We start from the raw sequence: 14,926 nt of genomic DNA, 5'->3' as shown, positions 1-14,926 counted from the left end.
ATAATAAAAATAATATGATATACACATATGTGGTTGGATTCAAGCTCTTTTATCCAGGGAGAATACAATCTGATCTTTTATTGCAACATGGGAAATAATGAAATAATTGATGCATTTTTTATGTTGTAAATTGAAAGAGATTTGCAGTGAGTGTTTGTCTAATTCTAAAGTCAATCTTTTCACAAGTAACAAGAAATAGAAACTGTAGAGCAAAGAAGAAAATGAATAACATTGTCAGAAGTGGGATTTGAACCCACGCCTCCAGAGGAGACTGCGACCTGAACGCAGCGCCTTAGACCACTCGGCCATCCTGACACATGAAAGCACTGTGTTTTGAAAAGATGTATATTATGAAATAACCTATCTATAGTTACAATGACAATGTTGCTATTAAAACTGTTAATTTAAAAACTAGATATGAATTGCTTTTCCATTCATTTTAAAGAGGTTTCTAGTTGGCTTTACAATAAAAGTAAGTTTTGTTTTCCATGTTCAGGGTTGGAATCCAAGTGTCTAGAGTTTGTTCTCTAATGGATTTTAACTCAGCAATGAAATTAAATTTGTGAATCTTTCACAAACTGGCTACTTAATTTAGCTCATGGGTTTGATTGGATGCCATTGTAGTGGACCCCAGTGGGGTTTCTGTTCATGACCATTGGCTGAGAAGAGCAGTTTTCTTAAGCCAAAGATATGGAGCCCTCATTCTGAATTTGTGAGATATTTTATTTTGCTACCTCTGTAAATAAAGAATTGTGGATCAATTAATAAAAATAATATGATATACACATATGTGGTTGGTTTCAAGCTCTTGCACAAACTGGCTACTTAATTTAGCTCATGGGTTTGATTGGATGCCATTGTAGTGGACCCCAGTGGGGTTTCTGTTCATGACCATTGGCTGAGAAGAGCAGTTTTCTTAAGCCAAAGATATGGAGCCCTCATTCTGAATTTGTGAGATATTTTATTTTGCTACCTCTGTAAATAAAGAATTGTGGATCAATTAATAAAAATAATATGATATACACATATGTGGTTGGTTTCAAGCTCTTGCACAAACTGGCTACTTAATTTAGCTCATGGGTTTGATTGGATGCCATTGTAGTGGACCCCAGTGGGGTTTCTGTTCATGACCATTGGCTGAGAAGAGCAGTTTTCTTAAGCCAAAGATATGGAGCCCTCATTCTGAATTTGTGAGATATTTTATTTTGCTACCTCTGTAAATAAAGAATTGTGGATCAAATAATAAAAATAATATGATATACACATATGTGGCTGGTTTCAAGCTCTTTTATCCAGGGAGAATACAATCTGATCTTTTATTGCAACATGGGAAATAATGAAATAATTGATGCATTTTTTATGTTGTAAATTGAAAGAGATTTGCAGTGAGTGTTTGTCTAATTCTAAAGTCAATCTTTTCACAAGTAACAAGAAATAGAAACTGTAGAGCAAAGAAGAAAATGAATAACATTGTCAGTAATGGAATTTGAACCCACGCCCCCAGAGGAGACTGCGACCTGAACGCAGTGCCTTAGACCGCTCGGCCATCCTAACACATGAAACCACTGTGTTTTGAAAAGATGTATATTATGAAATAACCTATCTATAGTTACAATGACAATGTTGCTATTAAAACTGTTAATTTAAAAACTAGATATGAATTGCTTTTCCATTCATTTTAAAGAGGTTTCTAGTTGGCTTTACAATAAAAGTAAGTTTTGTTTTCCATGTTCAGGGTTGGAATCCAAATGTCTAGAGTTTGTTCTCTAATGGATTTTAACTCAGCAATGAAATGAAATTTGTGAATCTTGCACAAACTGGCTACTTAATTTAGCTCATGGGTTTGATTGGATGCCATTGTAGTGGACCCCAGTGGGGTTTCTGTTCATGACCATTGGCTGAGAAGAGCAGTTTTCTTAAGCCAAAGATATGGAGCACTCATTCTGAATTTGTGAGATATATTATTTTGCTACCTCTGTAAATAAAAGAATTATGGATCAAATAATAAAAATAATATGATATACACATATGTGGTTGGATTCAAGCTCTTTTATCCAGGGAGAATACAATCTGATCTTTTATTGCAACATGGGAAATAATGAAATAATTGATGCATTTTTTATGTTGTAAATTGAAAGAGATTTGCAGTGAGTGTTTGTCTAATTCTAAAGTCAATCTTTTCACAAGTAACAAGAAATAGAAACTGTAGAGCAAAGAAGAAAATGAATAACATTGTCAGAAGTGGGATTTGAACCCACACCTCCAGAGGATACTGCGACCTGAACGCAGCACCTTATACCACTCGGCCATCCTGACACATGAAACCACTGTGTTTTGAAAAGATGTATATTATGAAATAACCTATCTATAGTTACAATGACAATGTTGCTATTAAAACTGTTAATTTAAAAACTAGATATGAATTGCTTTTCCATTCATTTTAAAGAGGTTTCTAGTTGGCTTTACAATAAAATTAAGTTTTGTTTTCCATGTTCAGGGTTGGAATCCAAGTTTCTAGAGTTTGTTCTCTAATGGATTTTAACTCAGCAATGAAATGAAATTTGTGAATCTTGCACAAACTGGCTACTTAATTTAGCTCATGGGTTTGATTGGATGCCATTGTAGTGGACCCCAGTGGGGTTTCTGTTCATGACCATTGGCTGAGAAGAGCAGTTTTCTTAAGCCAAAGATATGGAGCCCTCATTCTGAATTTGTGAGATATTTTATTTTGCTACCTCTGTAAATAAAGAATTGTGGATCAATTAATAAAAATAATATGATATACACATATGTGGTTGGTTTCAAGCTCTTGCACAAACTGGCTACTTAATTTAGCTCATGGGTTTGATTGGATGCCATTGTAGTGGACCCCAGTGGGGTTTCTGTTCATGACCATTGGCTGAGAAGAGCAGTTTTCTTAAGCCAAAGATATGGAGCCCTCATTCAGAATTTGTGAGATATTTTATTTTGCTACCTCTGTAAATAAAGAATTGTGGATCAAATAATAAAAATAATATGATATTCACATATGTGGTTGGTTTCAAGCTCTTTTATCCAGGGAGAATACAATCTGATCTTTTATTGCAACATGGGAAATATTGAAATAATTGATGCATTTTTTATGTTGTAAATTGAAAGAGATTTGCAGTGAATGTTTGTCTAATTCTAATGTCAATCTTTTCACAAATAACAAGAAATAGAAACTGTAGAGCAAAGAAGAAAATGAATAACATTGTAAGAAGTGGGATTTGAACCCACATCTCCAGAGGAGACTGCGACCTGAATGCAGCGCCTTAGACCGCTCGGCCATCCTGACACATAAAACCACTACTTTTTGAAAAGATGTATATTATGAAATAACCTATCTATAGTTACAATGACAATGTTGCTATTAAAACTGTTAATTTAAAAACTAGATATGAATTGCTTTTCCATTCATTTTAAAGAGGTTTCTAGTTGGCTTTACAATAAAAGTAAGTTTTGTTTTCCATGTTCAGGGTTGGAATCCAAGTGTCTAGAGTTTGTTCTCTAATGGATTTTAACTCAGCAATGAAATGAAATTTGTGAATCTTGCACAAACTGGCTACTTAATTTAGCTCATAGGTTTGATTGGATGCCATTGTAGTGGACCCCAGTGGGGTTTCTGTTTATGACCATTGGCTGAGAAGAGCAGTTTTCTTAAGCCAAAGATATGGAGCCCTCATTCTGAATTTGTGAGATATTTTATTTTGCTACCTCTGTAAATAAAGCATTGTGGATCAAATAATAAAAATAATATGATATACACATATGTGGTTGGTTTCAAGCTCTTTTATCCAGGGAGAATACAATCTGATCTTTTATTGCAACATGGGAAATAATGAAATAATTGATGCATTTTTTATGTTGTAAATTGAAAGAGATTTGCAGTGAGTGTTTGTCTAATTCTAAAGTCAATCTTTTCACAAGTAACAAGAAATAGAAACTGTAGAGCAAAGAAGAAAATGAATAACATTGTCAGAAGTGGGATTTGAACCCACGCCTCCAGAGGAGACTGCGACCTGAACGCAGCACCTTAGACCGCTCGGCCATCCTGACACATGAAACCACTGTGTTTTGAAAAGATGTATATTATAAAATAACCTATCTATAGTTACAATGACAATGTTGCTATTAAAACTGTTAATTTAAAAACTAGATATGAATTGCTTTTCCATTCATTTTAAAGAGGTTTCTAGTTGGCTTTACAATAAAAGTAAGTTTTGTTTTCCATGTTCAGGGTTGGAATCCAAGTGTCTAGAGTTTGTTCTCTAATGGATTTTAACTCAGCAATGAAATGAAATTTGTGAATCTTGCACAAACTGGCTACTTAATTTAGCTCATGGGTTTGATTGGATGCCATTGTAGTGGACCCCAGTGGGGTTTCTGTTCATGACCATTGGCTGAGAAGAGCAGTTTTCTTAAGCCAAAGATATGGAGCCCTCATTCTGAATTTGTGAGATATTTTATTTTGCTACCTCTGTAAATAAAGAATTGTGGATCAATTAATAAAAATAATATGATATACACATATGTGGTTGGTTTCAAGCTCTTGCACAAACTGGCTACTTAATTTAGCTCATGGGTTTGATTGGATGCCATTGTAGTGGACCCCAGTGGGGTTTCTGTTCATGACCATTGGCTGAGAAGAGCAGTTTTCTTAAGCCAAAGATATGGAGCCCTCATTCTGAATTTGTGAGATATTTTATTTTGCTACCTCTGTAAATAAAGAATTGTGGATCAATTAATAAAAATAATATGATATACACATATGTGGTTGGTTTCAAGCTCTTGCACAAACTGGCTACTTAATTTAGCTCATGGGTTTGATTGGATGCCATTGTAGTGGACCCCAGTGGGGTTTCTGTTCATGACCATTGGCTGAGAAGAGCAGTTTTCTTAAGCCAAAGATATGGAGCCCTCATTCTGAATTTGTGAGATATTTTATTTTGCTACCTCTGTAAATAAAGAATTGTGGATCAAATAATAAAAATAATATGATATACACATATGTGGCTGGTTTCAAGCTCTTTTATCCAGGGAGAATACAATCTGATCTTTTATTGCAACATGGGAAATAATGAAATAATTGATGCATTTTTTATGTTGTAAATTGAAAGAGATTTGCAGTGAGTGTTTGTCTAATTCTAAAGTCAATCTTTTCACAAGTAACAAGAAATAGAAACTGTAGAGCAAAGAAGAAAATGAATAACATTGTCAGTAATGGAATTTGAACCCACGCCCCCAGAGGAGACTGCGACCTGATCGCAGTGCCTTAGACCGCTCGGCCATCCTAACACATGAAACCACTGTGTTTTGAAAAGATGTATATTATGAAATAACCTATCTATAGTTACAATGACAATGTTGCTATTAAAACTGTTAATTTAAAAACTAGATATGAATTGCTTTTCCATTCATTTTAAAGAGGTTTCTAGTTGGCTTTACAATAAAAGTAAGTTTTGTTTTCCATGTTCAGGGTTGGAATCCAAATGTCTAGAGTTTGTTCTCTAATGGATTTTAACTCAGCAATGAAATGAAATTTGTGAATCTTGCACAAACTGGCTACTTAATTTAGCTCATGGGTTTGATTGGAGCCCTCATTCTGAATTTGTGAGATATTTTATTTTGCTACCTCTGTAAATAAAGAATTGTGGATCAAATAATAAAAATAATATGATATACACATATGTGGTTGGTTTCAAGCTCTTTTATCCAGGGAGAATACAATCTGATCTTTTATTGCAACATGGGAAATAATGAAATAATTGATGCATTTTCTATGTTGTAAAATGAAAGAGATTTGCAGTGAGTGTTTGTCTAATTCTAAAGTCAATCTTTTCACAAGTAACTAGAAATAGAAACTGTAGAGCAAAGAAGAAAATAAATAACATTGTCAGAAGTGGGATTTAAACCCACGCCTCCAGAGGAGACTGCGACCTGAACGCAGCGCCTTAGACCGCTCAGCCATCCTGACACATGAAACCACTGCTTTTTTAAAAGATGTATGTTATGAGATAACCTATCTATAGTTACAATGACAATGTTGCTATTAAAACTGTTAATTTAAAAACTAGATATGAATTGCTTTTCCATTCATTTTAAAGAGGTTTCTAGTTGGCTTTACAATAAAAGTAAGTTTTGTTTTCCATGTTCAGGGTTGGAATCCAAGTGTCTAGAGTTTGTTCTCTAATGGATTTTAACTCAGCAATGAAATGAAATTTGCGAATCTTGCACAAACTGGCTACTTAATTTAGCTCATGGGTTTGATTGGATGCCATTGTAGGGGACCCCAGTGGGGTTTCTGTTCATGACCATTGGCTGAGAAGAGCAGTTTTCTTACGCCAAAGATATGGAGCCCTCATTCTGAATTTGTGAGATATTTTATTTTGCTACCTCTGTAAATAAAGAATTATGGATCAAATAATAATATGATATACACATATGTGGTTGGTTTCAAGCTCTTTTATCCAGGGAGAATACAATCTGATCTTTTATTGCAACATGGGAAATAATGAAATAATTGATGCATTTTTTATGTTGTAAATTGAAAGAGATTTGCAGTGAGTGTTTGTCTAATTCTAAAGTCAATCTTTTCACAAGTAACAAGAAATAGAAACTGTAGAGCAAAGAAGAAAATGAATAACATTGTCAGAAGTGGGATTTGAACCCACGCCTCCAGAGGAGACTGCGACCTGAACGCAGCACCTTAGACCGCTCGGCCATCCTGACACATGAAACCACTGTGTTTTGAAAAGATGTATATTATGAAATAACCTATCTATAGTTACAATGACAATGTTGCTATTAAAACTGTTAATTTAAAAACTAGATATGAATTGCTTTTCCATTCATTTTAAAGAGGTTTCTAGTTGGCTTTACAATAAAAGTAAGTTTTGTTTTCCATGTTCAGGGTTGGAATCCAAGTGTCTAGAGTTTGTTCTCTAATGGATTTTAACTCAGCAATGAAATGAAATTTGTGAATCTTGCACAAACTGGCTACTTAATTTAGCTCATGGGTTTGATTGGATGCCATTGTAGTGGACCCCAGTGGGGTTTCTGTTCATGACCATTGGCTGAGAAGAGCAGTTTTCTTAAGCCAAAGATATGGAGCCCTCATTCTGAATTTGTGAGATATTTTATTTTGCTACCTCTGTAAATAAAGAATTGTGGATCAAATAATAAAAATAATATGATATACACATATGTGGTTGGATTCAAGCTCTTTTATCCAGGGAGAATACAATCTGATCTTTTATTGCAACATGGGAAATAATGAAATAATTGATGCATTTTTTATGTTGTAAATTGAAAGAGATTTGCAGTGAGTGTTTGTCTAATTCTAAAGTCAATCTTTTCACAAGTAACAAGAAATAGAAACTGTAGAGCAAAGAAGAAAATGAATAACATTGTCAGAAGTGGGATTTGAACCCACGCCTCCAGAGGAGACTGCGACCTGAACGCAGCGCCTTAGACCGCTCGGCCATCCTGACACATGAAAGCACTGTGTTTTGAAAAGATGTATATTATGAAATAACCTATCTATAGTTACAATGACAATGTTGCTATTAAAACTGTTAATTTAAAAACTAGATATGAATTGCTTTTCCATTCATTTTAAAGAGGTTTCTAGTTGGCTTTACAATAAAAGTAAGTTTTGTTTTCCATGTTCAGGGTTGGAATCCAAGTGTCTAGAGTTTGTTCTCTAATGGATTTTAACTCAGCAATGAAATGAAATTTGTGAATCTTGCACAAACTGGCTACTTAATTTAGCTCATGGGTTTGATTGGATGCCATTGTAGTGGACCCCAGTGGGGTTTCTGTTCATGACCATTGGCTGAGAAGAGCAGTTTTCTTAAGCCAAAGATATGGAGCCCTCATTCTGAATTTGTGAGATATTTTATTTTGCTACCTCTGTAAATAAAGAATTGTGTATCAAATAATAAAAATAATATGATATACACATATGTGGTTGGATTCAAGCTCTTTTATCCAGGGAGAATACAAACTGATCTTTTATTGCAACATGGGAAATAATGAAATAATTGATGCATTTTTTATGTTGTAAATTGAAAGAGATTTGCAGTGAGTGTTTGTCTAATTCTAAAGTCAATCTTTTCACAAGTAACAAGAAATAGAAACTGTAGAGCAAAGAAGAAAATGAATAACATTGCCAGAAGTGGGATTTGAACCCACGCCTCCAGAGGAGACTGCGACCTGAACGCAGCGCCTTAGACCGCTCGGCCATCCTGACACATGAAAGCACTGTGTTTTGAAAAGATGTATATTATGAAATAACCTATCTATAGTTACAATGACAATGTTGCTATTAAAACTGTTAATTTAAAAACTAGATATGAATTGCTTTTCCATTCATTTTAAAGAGGTTTCTAGTTGGCTTTACAATAAAAGTAAGTTTTGTTTTCCATGTTCAGGGTTGGAATCCAAGTGTCTAGAGTTTGTTCTCTAATGGATTTTAACTCAGCAATGAAATTAAATTTGTGAATCTTTCACAAACTGGCTACTTAATTTAGCTCATGGGTTTGATTGGATGCCATTGTAGTGGACCCCAGTGGGGTTTCTGTTCATGACCATTGGCTGAGAAGAGCAGTTTTCTTAAGCCAAAGATATGGAGCCCTCATTCTGAATTTGTGAGATATTTTATTTTGCTACCTCTGTAAATAAAGAATTGTGGATCAATTAATAAAAATAATATGATATACACATATGTGGTTGGTTTCAAGCTCTTGCACAAACTGGCTACTTAATTTAGCTCATGGGTTTGATTGGATGCCATTGTAGTGGACCCCAGTGGGGTTTCTGTTCATGACCATTGGCTGAGAAGAGCAGTTTTCTTAAGCCAAAGATATGGAGCCCTCATTCTGAATTTGTGAGATATTTTATTTTGCTACCTCTGTAAATAAAGAATTGTGGATCAAATAATAAAAATAATATGATATACACATATGTGGCTGGTTTCAAGCTCTTTTATCCAGGGAGAATACAATCTGATCTTTTATTGCAACATGGGAAATAATGAAATAATTGATGCATTTTTATGTTGTAAATTGAAAGAGATTTGCAGTGAGTGTTTGTCTAATTCTAAAGTCAATCTTTTCACAAGTAACAAGAAATAGAAACTGTAGAGCAAAGAAGAAAATTAATAACATTGTCAGTAATGGAATTTGAACCCACGCCCCCAGAGGAGACTGCGACCTGAACGCAGTGCCTTAGACCGCTCGGCCATCCTAACACATGAAACCACTGTGTTTTGAAAAGATGTATATTATGAAATAACCTATCTATAGTTACAATGACAATGTTGCTATTAAAACTGTTAATTTAAAAACTAGATATGAATTGCTTTTCCATTCATTTTAAAGAGGTTTCTAGTTGGCGTTACAATAAAATTAAGTTTTGTTTTCCATGTTCAGGGTTGGAATCCAAGTTTCTAGAGTTTGTTCTCTAATGGATTTTAACTCAGCAATGAAATGAAATTTGTGAATCTTGCACAAACTGGCTACTTAATTTAGCTCATGGGTTTGATTGGATGCCATTGTAGTGGACCCCAGTGGGGTTTCTGTTCATGACCATTGGCTGAGAAGAGCAGTTTTCTTAAGCCAAAGATATGGAGCCCTCATTCTGAATTTGTGATATATTTTATTTTGCTACCTCTGTAAATAAAGAATTGTGGATCAAATAATAAAAATAATATGATATACACATATGTGGTTGGTTTCAAGCTCTTTTATCCAGGGAGAATACAATCTGATCTTTTATTGCAACATGGGAAATAATGAAATAATTGATGCATTTTCTATGTTGTAAAATGAAAGAGATTTGCAGTGAGTGTTTGTCTAATTCTAAAGTCAATCTTTTCACAAGTAACTAGAAATAGAAACTGTAGAGCAAAGAAGAAAATAAATAACATTGTCAGAAGTGGGATTTAAACCCACGCCTCCAGAGGAGACTGCGACCTGAACGCAGCGCCTTAGACCGCTCGGCCATCCTGACACATGAAACCACTGCTTTTTTAAAAGATGTATGTTATGAGATAACCTATCTATAGTTACAATGACAATGTTGCTATTAAAACTGTTAATTTAAAAACTAGATATGAATTGCTTTTCCATTCATTTTAAAGAGGTTTCTAGTTGGCTTTACAATAAAAGTAAGTTTTGTTTTCCATGTTCAGGGTTGGAATCCAAGTGTCTAGAGTTTGTTCTCTAATGGATTTTAACTCAGCAATGAAATGAAATTTGTGAATCTTGCACAAACTGGCTACTTAATTTAGCTCATGGGATTGATTGGATGCCATTGTAGGGGACCCCAGTGGGGTTTCTGTTCATGACCATTGGCTGAGAAGAGCAGTTTTCTTACGCCAAAGATATGGAGCCCTCATTCTGAATTTGTGAGATATTTTATTTTGCTACCTCTGTAAATAAAGAATTATGGATCAAATAATAATATGATATACACATATGTGGTTGGTTTCAAGCTCTTTTATCCAGGGAGAATACAATCTGATCTTTTATTGCAACATGGGAAATAATGAAATAATTGATGCATTTTTTATGTTGTAAATTGAAAGAGATTTGCAGTGAGTGTTTGTCTAATTCTAAAGTCAATCTTTTCACAAGTAACAAGAAATAGAAACTGTAGAGCAAAGAAGAAAATGAATAACATTGTCAGAAGTGGGATTTGAACCCACGCCTCCAGAGGAGACTGCGACCTGAACGCAGCACCTTAGACCGCTCGGCCATCCTGACACATGAAACCACTGTGTTTTGAAAAGATGTATATTATGAAATAACCTATCTATAGTTACAATGACAATGTTGCTATTAAAACTGTTAATTTAAAAACTAGATATGAATTGCTTTTCCATTCATTTTAAAGAGGTTTCTAGTTGGCTTTACAATAAAAGTAAGTTTTGTTTTCCATGTTCAGGGTTGGAATCCAAGTGTCTAGAGTTTGTTCTCTAATGGATTTTAACTCAGCAATGAAATGAAATTTGTGAATCTTGCACAAACTGGCTACTTAATTTAGCTCATGGGTTTGATTGGATGCCATTGTAGTGGACCCCAGTGGGGTTTCTGTTCATGAACATTGGCTGAGAAGAGCAGTTTTCTTAAGCCAAAGATATGGAGCCCTCATTCTGAATTTGTGAGATATTTTATTTTGCTACCTCTGTAAATAAAGAATTGTGGATCAAATAATAAAAATAATATGATATACACATATGTGGTTGGTTTCAAGCTCTTTTATCCAGGGAGAATACAATCTGATCTTTTATTGCAACATGGGAAATAATGAAATAATTGATGCATTTTTTATTTTGTAAATTGAAAGAGATTTGCAGTGAGTGTTTGTCTAATTCTAAAGTCAATCTTTTCACAAGTAACAAGAAATAGAAACTGTAGAGCAAAGAAGAAAATGAATAACATTGTCAGAAGTGGGATTTGAACCCACGCCTCCAGAGGAGACTGCGACCTGAACGCAGCACCTTAGACCGCTCGGCCATCCTGACACATGAAACCATGGTGTTTTGAAAAGATGTATATTATGAAATAACCTATCTATAGTTACAATGACAATGTTGCTATTAAAACTGTTAATTTAAAAACTAGATATGAATTGCTTTTCCATTCATTTTAAAGAGGTTTCTAGTTGGCTTTACAATAAAAGTAAGTTTTGTTTTCCATGTTCAGGGTTGGAATCCAAGTGTCTAGAGTTTGTTCTCTAATGGATTTTAACTCAGCAATGAAATGAAATTTGTGAATCTTGCACAAACTGGCTACTTAATTTAGCTCATGGGTTTGATTGGATGCCATTGTAGTGGACCCCAGTGGGGTTTCTGTTCATGACCATTGGCTGAGAAGAGCAGTTTTCTTAAGCCAAAGATATGGAGCCCTCATTCTGAATTTGTGATATATTTTATTTTGCTACCTCTGTAAATAAAGAATTGTGGATCAAATAATAAAAATAATATGATATACACATATGTGGTTGGTTTCAAGCTCTTTTATCCAGGGAGAATACAATCTGATCTTTTATTGCAACATGGGAAATAATGAAATAATTGATGCATTTTCTATGTTGTAAAATGAAAGAGATTTGCAGTGAGTGTTTGTCTAATTCTAAAGTCAATCTTTTCACAAGTAACTAGAAATAGAAACTGTAGAGCAAAGAAGAAAATAAATAACATTGTCAGAAGTGGGATTTAAACCCACGCCTCCAGAGGAGACTGCGACCTGAACGCAGCGCCTTAGACCGCTCGGCCATCCTGACACATGAAACCACTGCTTTTTTAAAAGATGTATGTTATGAGATAACCTATCTATAGTTACAATGACAATGTTGCTATTAAAACTGTTAATTTAAAAACTAGATATGAATTGCTTTTCCATTCATTTTAAAGAGGTTTCTAGTTGGCTTTACAATAAAAGTAAGTTTTGTTTTCCATGTTCAGGGTTGGAATCCAAGTGTCTAGAGTTTGTTCTCTAATGGATTTTAACTCAGCAATGAAATGAAATTTGTGAATCTTGCACAAACTGGCTACTTAATTTAGCTCATGGGTTTGATTGGATGCCATTGTAGGGGACCCCAGTGGGGTTTCTGTTCATGACCATTGGCTGAGAAGAGCAGTTTTCTTACGCCAAAGATATGGAGCCCTCATTCTGAATTTGTGAGATATTTTATTTTGCTACCTCTGTAAATAAAGAATTATGGATCAAATAATAATATCATATACACATATGTGGTTGGTTTCAAGCTCTTTTATCCAGGGAGAATACAATCTGATCTTTTATTGCAACATGGGAAATAATGAAATAATTGATGCATTTTTTATGTTGTAAATTGAAAGAGATTTGCAGTGAGTGTTTGTCTAATTCTAAAGTCAATCTTTTCACAAGTAACAAGAAATAGAAACTGTAGAGCAAAGAAGAAAATGAATAACATTGTCAGAAGTGGGATTTGAACCCACGCCTCCAGAGGAGACTGCGACCTGAACGCAGCACCTTAGACCGCTCGGCCATCCTGACACATGAAACCACTGTGTTTTGAAAAGATGTATATTATGAAATAACCTATCTATAGTTACAATGACAATGTTGCTATTAAAACTGTTAATTTAAAAACTAGATATGAATTGCTTTTCCATTCATTTTAAAGAGGTTTCTAGTTGGCTTTACAATAAAAGTAAGTTTTGTTTTCCATGTTCAGGGTTGGAATCCAAGTGTCTAGAGTTTGTTCTCTAATGGATTTTAACTCAGCAATTAAATGAAATTTGTGAATCTTGCACAAACTGGCTACTTAATTTAGCTCATGGGTTTGATTGGATGCCATTGTAGTGGACCCCAGTGGGGTTTCTGTTCATGACCATTGGCTGAGAAGAGCAGTTTTCTTAAGCCAAAGATATGGAGCCCTCATTCTGAATTTGTGAGATATTTTATTTTGCTACCTCTGTAAATAAAGAATTGTGGATCAAATAATAAAAATAATATGATATACACATATGTGGTTGGTTTCAAGCTCTTTTATCCAGGGAGAATACAATCTGATCTTTTATTGCAACATGGGAAATAATGAAATAATTGATGCATTTTTTTATGTTGTAAATTGAAAGAGATTTGCAGTGAATGTTTGTCTAATTCTAATGTCAATCTTTTCACAAATAACAAGAAATAGAAACTGTAGAGCAAAGAAGAAAATGAATAACATTGTCAGAAGTGGGATTTGAACCCACACCTCCAGAGGAGACTGCGACCTGAACGCAGTGCCTTAGACCGCTCGGCCATCCTAACACATGAAACCACTGTGTTTTGAAAAGATGTATATTATGAAATAACCTATCTATAGTTACAATGACAATGTTGCTATTAAAACTGTTAATTTAAAAACTAGATATGAATTGCTTTTCCATTCATTTTAAAGAGGTTTCTAGTTGGCTTTACAATAAAAGTAAGTTTTGTTTTCCATGTTCAGGGTTGGAATCCAAGTGTCTAGAGTTTGTTCTCTAATGGATTTTAACTCAGCAATGAAATGAAATTTGTGAATCTTGCACAAACTGGCTACTTAATTTAGCTCATGGGTTTGATTGGATGCCATTGTAGTGGACCCCAGTGGGGTTTCTGTTCATGACCATTGGCTGAGAAGAGCAGTTTTCTTAAGCCAAAGATATGGAGCCCTCATTCTGAATTTGTGAGATATATTATTTTGCTACCTCTGTAAATAAAAGAATTATGGATCAAATAATAAAAATAATATGATATACACATATGTGGTTGGATTCAAGCTCTTTTATCCAGGGAGAATACAATCTGATCTTTTATTGCAACATGGGAAATAATGAAATAATTGATGCATTTTTTATGTTGTAAATTGAAAGAGATTTGCAGTGAGTGTTTGTCTAATTCTAAAGTCAATCTTTTCACAAGTAACTAGAAATAGAAACTGTAGAGCAAAGAAGAAAATAAATAACATTGTCAGAAGTGGGATTTAAACCCACACCTCCAGAGGAGACTGCGACCTGAACGCAGCGCCTTAGACCGCTCGGCCATCCTGACACATGAAACCACTGCTTTTTTAAAATATGTATATTATGAGATAACCTATCTATAGTTACAATGACAATGTTGCTATTAAAACTGTTAATTTAAAAACTAGATATGAATTGCTTTTCCATTCATTTTAAAGAGGTTTCTAGTTGGCTTTACAATAAAAGTAAGTTTTGTTTTCCATGTTCAGGGTTGGAATCCAAGTGTCTAGAGTTTGTTCTCTAATGGATTTTAACTCAGCAATGAAATGAAATTTGTGAATCTTGCACAAACTGGCTACTTAATTTAGCTCATGGGTTTGATTGGATGCCATTGTAGTGGACCCCAGTGGGGTTTCTGTTCATGAC

General features: G+C 34.4%; 15 non-coding genes across 15 annotated transcripts; all 15 read right to left on the bottom strand.

Moving 5' to 3' along the window:
• Positions 1-232: 232 nt before the first annotated feature.
• TRNAL-CAG (transfer RNA leucine (anticodon CAG)) lies at positions 233-315 on the bottom strand. Its single transcript has one exon. It is a non-coding gene; the product is annotated as a tRNA-Leu (tRNA).
• A 1,918-nt stretch (positions 316-2,233) lies between these two features.
• On the bottom strand, positions 2,234-2,316 carry TRNAL-CAG (transfer RNA leucine (anticodon CAG)). Its single transcript has one exon. It is a non-coding gene; the product is annotated as a tRNA-Leu (tRNA).
• A 917-nt stretch (positions 2,317-3,233) lies between these two features.
• On the bottom strand, positions 3,234-3,316 carry TRNAL-CAG (transfer RNA leucine (anticodon CAG)). Its single transcript has one exon. It is a non-coding gene; the product is annotated as a tRNA-Leu (tRNA).
• A 678-nt stretch (positions 3,317-3,994) lies between these two features.
• On the bottom strand, positions 3,995-4,077 carry TRNAL-CAG (transfer RNA leucine (anticodon CAG)). Its single transcript has one exon. It is a non-coding gene; the product is annotated as a tRNA-Leu (tRNA).
• A 1,835-nt stretch (positions 4,078-5,912) lies between these two features.
• Positions 5,913-5,995, bottom strand: TRNAL-CAG (transfer RNA leucine (anticodon CAG)). Its single transcript has one exon. It is a non-coding gene; the product is annotated as a tRNA-Leu (tRNA).
• Positions 5,996-6,667: 672 nt separating this feature from the next.
• On the bottom strand, positions 6,668-6,750 carry TRNAL-CAG (transfer RNA leucine (anticodon CAG)). Its single transcript has one exon. It is a non-coding gene; the product is annotated as a tRNA-Leu (tRNA).
• Positions 6,751-7,428: 678 nt separating this feature from the next.
• Positions 7,429-7,511, bottom strand: TRNAL-CAG (transfer RNA leucine (anticodon CAG)). Its single transcript has one exon. It is a non-coding gene; the product is annotated as a tRNA-Leu (tRNA).
• A 678-nt stretch (positions 7,512-8,189) lies between these two features.
• TRNAL-CAG (transfer RNA leucine (anticodon CAG)) lies at positions 8,190-8,272 on the bottom strand. Its single transcript has one exon. It is a non-coding gene; the product is annotated as a tRNA-Leu (tRNA).
• A 1,677-nt stretch (positions 8,273-9,949) lies between these two features.
• Positions 9,950-10,032, bottom strand: TRNAL-CAG (transfer RNA leucine (anticodon CAG)). Its single transcript has one exon. It is a non-coding gene; the product is annotated as a tRNA-Leu (tRNA).
• Positions 10,033-10,704: 672 nt separating this feature from the next.
• On the bottom strand, positions 10,705-10,787 carry TRNAL-CAG (transfer RNA leucine (anticodon CAG)). The gene has a single exon. It is a non-coding gene; the product is annotated as a tRNA-Leu (tRNA).
• Positions 10,788-11,465: 678 nt separating this feature from the next.
• Positions 11,466-11,548, bottom strand: TRNAL-CAG (transfer RNA leucine (anticodon CAG)). The gene has a single exon. It is a non-coding gene; the product is annotated as a tRNA-Leu (tRNA).
• Positions 11,549-12,226: 678 nt separating this feature from the next.
• TRNAL-CAG (transfer RNA leucine (anticodon CAG)) lies at positions 12,227-12,309 on the bottom strand. Its single transcript has one exon. It is a non-coding gene; the product is annotated as a tRNA-Leu (tRNA).
• Positions 12,310-12,981: 672 nt separating this feature from the next.
• Positions 12,982-13,064, bottom strand: TRNAL-CAG (transfer RNA leucine (anticodon CAG)). Its single transcript has one exon. It is a non-coding gene; the product is annotated as a tRNA-Leu (tRNA).
• Positions 13,065-13,743: 679 nt separating this feature from the next.
• TRNAL-CAG (transfer RNA leucine (anticodon CAG)) lies at positions 13,744-13,826 on the bottom strand. The gene has a single exon. It is a non-coding gene; the product is annotated as a tRNA-Leu (tRNA).
• A 679-nt stretch (positions 13,827-14,505) lies between these two features.
• Positions 14,506-14,588, bottom strand: TRNAL-CAG (transfer RNA leucine (anticodon CAG)). Its single transcript has one exon. It is a non-coding gene; the product is annotated as a tRNA-Leu (tRNA).
• Between the last annotated feature and the right edge of the window lie 338 nt (positions 14,589-14,926).

The sequence above is a fragment of the Pseudophryne corroboree genome, chromosome 1 (genome assembly GCF_028390025.1).
Source record: "Pseudophryne corroboree isolate aPseCor3 chromosome 1, aPseCor3.hap2, whole genome shotgun sequence".
In the NCBI taxonomy this organism is placed as follows: Eukaryota; Metazoa; Chordata; class Amphibia; order Anura; family Myobatrachidae; genus Pseudophryne; species Pseudophryne corroboree.
Note: the sequence above shows the minus strand (reverse complement) of the source record. Positions and strands in the feature narration are given on the sequence as shown.